This window comes from Petaurus breviceps, unplaced genomic scaffold (assembly GCF_028583685.1).
Source record: "Petaurus breviceps papuanus isolate PSGF00001 unplaced genomic scaffold, PetGlider_PUasm1.0 154, whole genome shotgun sequence".
Classification (NCBI taxonomy): domain Eukaryota; kingdom Metazoa; phylum Chordata; class Mammalia; order Diprotodontia; family Petauridae; genus Petaurus; species Petaurus breviceps.
The window spans coordinates 372,437-374,927 of record NW_027185715.1 but is presented as its reverse complement, the minus strand read 5'-3'; the positions used below and the strand labels follow the sequence as shown (position 1 = coordinate 374,927).

The window sequence follows — 2,491 nt, the reverse complement described above, 5'->3', positions numbered from 1 at the left end:
GATCCCCCTATAGTACCACCCTACTACACCTCTCTTCTTCTCACTAGGGACAGGATTCCAGTGGGAACTGGATATCCGATAGATAAAGAGGAAGAGACAGGGTAAACTAAGGCATATTGATATTCCGTGCCCTTATATTCAGAATTCGTGGAGTGGAGGGAAATAGGCACTGGGACATCTTGCCATGAAGACTAAGAGGTTAACCAAGCCTAAACTAATACTTCAGAGTTTTGTTTTGTTTTCTTCAGGTGGCTGGTTCTCTCCTGGTGGAGAGAGGAGGGAGCAGAGAGCAATGGCTTTACTCCATCTCCTTAACCTCTTCTGCCCCATGGTCCTTGAAATAAAGGTCTCTTAGGGGCGGACACGTGTCTACTTGGGATGAGAAAGGGTGGGGTAGAGGGGTGGAAGTAGTATCCAGAACCATAGCCCAATCCACAATGAATTGATTTTGTCCAAGTGAAGGGGGCAGCCCTTCCCCTCCCCCAGCCTCCTCTAGCTTCCCTTTCAAGCCCTAGGCTTGGAGGGAAAAGAGAATGGTCTCTAGTAGCTTTGTCTCTTCAACTGGGAGAAGATAAGATGGAAGACCCCGTAAATCTCTCCCATACTCCAGCTCCTTCTTCCGGGACCTCCCATCCGTTATCCAATATTGACTCCATCCTCATTGCATTCTATTCCCCCACCCCAAATCTTGGAACTGTGCACTTCCCCACCCCCATCATTTCCGCATGGTTTTAATCAAGGGCAAAGAAAGACTGGGGTGGGTAATAGGAAGGAAACTTCCCTGTAATACCATTTTTTTTAAAAATCAAATTTAAATTTCAGTTCCAAATTCCTTCCCTTCCACCTCCCCCTCTTCCCCCATTGAGAAAGCAAGAAAAACAAAAAGTGTTACAAATATGCATGATCGAGTAATTCCAACATTAGACATATCATATATGTACATGCATATATGTATACATATATCTATATCTGAGCTCAGAGTCCATCACCCCTCTTATCTGGAGGTATCATGTTTCATCATAAGTTTTCTGGAATTGTGGTTAGTCGTTTTGTTGATTTTTAGAGTTCCTAAGTCTTTCAAAGTTGTTTCTCTTTACTGTATTATCATATAAATTGTTCTACTGGTTTTGCTCTATTAACTTTGGCTCATTTCTTTTTTTTTTTTCCAAGATCCCAAAATGACTTTAATTTTATTTCCTTTGCTTAAGCCAAATCATTAAATCTCACAGTGATTTTGGATGGGGGGACAAGGAGAAGGCTGTGGATTAAATCATGGCCGAGTGGGGTAGGATCAGTGGGGCCATCGGCCTCACTGGGGAAGCTGGAGGAGCACCGACTGTCCAGCGGGCAGGTAGGTGATGTTCCGAGATTGGGAAAGCTGGTATGCGATGTCCTCTGCAGCTTCCAGCTTACGAAGCTCTATCAGGCCATCTCCCGCTGTGGCCAATGAATTAGCAATCAGCTCGGCCGCTTTGGAGTCACCCTCAACTGAGATGATGGCTGCTTTCTTCTGTTGCTCAGCCTTCTCCACTACAAATCTGGCCCTCTCTGCTTCCTGCTGAGCCACCTGTTTGGCTTCTACTGCCTCCGTGAACTCCTTCCCAAAGGTCAGATGCGTCAAAGAAACGTCATCTAGGATGAACCCAAAGGTTGCCGCTCGCGCTGTGAGGTCATTGCTCACTTGCCTGGAGACTAGTTCTCTCTGCGTGATCAGTTCTCCAGCATCAAATCGAGCTACCACTGACTTGAGGATCTCAGTGGTTATGGATGGCAACACCCGCTCATTGTAGTCCTCACCAATGCTGGTGAAGATTCAGGGCAGCTGATTGGCAACAGGTCGGAAGAGAATACGTAGAGTGATATTGACATTCTGTAAATCCTTGCTACCAGTGATTACTGGGACATTCCGTGGCCGGGAACGGCAGTCAAAAATAATTGGTTTTTGTACCCACGGGATGAGAAAATGAGTCCCTTCCCCTACAACAATGTCTTGGACTCCACGGAACCTATCAAAGATGACAGCTCTGTGGCCAGCATCCACATTATATAAAGCAGAGTTGACAACTCCTCCTACAACAGCTAAGCCTAGGCCAAACTTGCCAACAGCTTCAAACAGTTTAGCAGCCATGTCTCCTTCAAATGGTCTTGGTCTTCTGCCCTCTCAGACCTCCTCTTTTTCTCCAACTCCCTCCCCTCAGTATTCCAAAGGAGCATGCGGGAGGGACGGCTCGGCGCAGCAGTCATCTAAGCCCCAAACCCTCAGCTCACCAGACGAAACTCTGACCTCCACGTGAATTCCCCAGCCCTACTCACTCAACTTTGGCTCATTTCATACAAATATTTCCAAGTTTCTCTGAAACCACCCCTCTTTGTAATTTCTTATAGCACAATAGTATTCTGTCACATTCATATACCATAAATTGCTCAATCATCTCCCAATTGATGGGCACCCCTTGAGTTTTCAAATTCTTTATCACCATGAAAAGAGGTT

At 45.9% G+C, this 2,491-nt stretch overlaps 1 pseudogene; it reads right to left on the bottom strand.

Moving 5' to 3' along the window:
* Positions 1–1,149: 1,149 nt before the first annotated feature.
* On the bottom strand, positions 1,150–2,344 carry LOC138154362 (prohibitin 1 pseudogene; annotated as a pseudogene).
* Between the last annotated feature and the right edge of the window lie 147 nt (positions 2,345–2,491).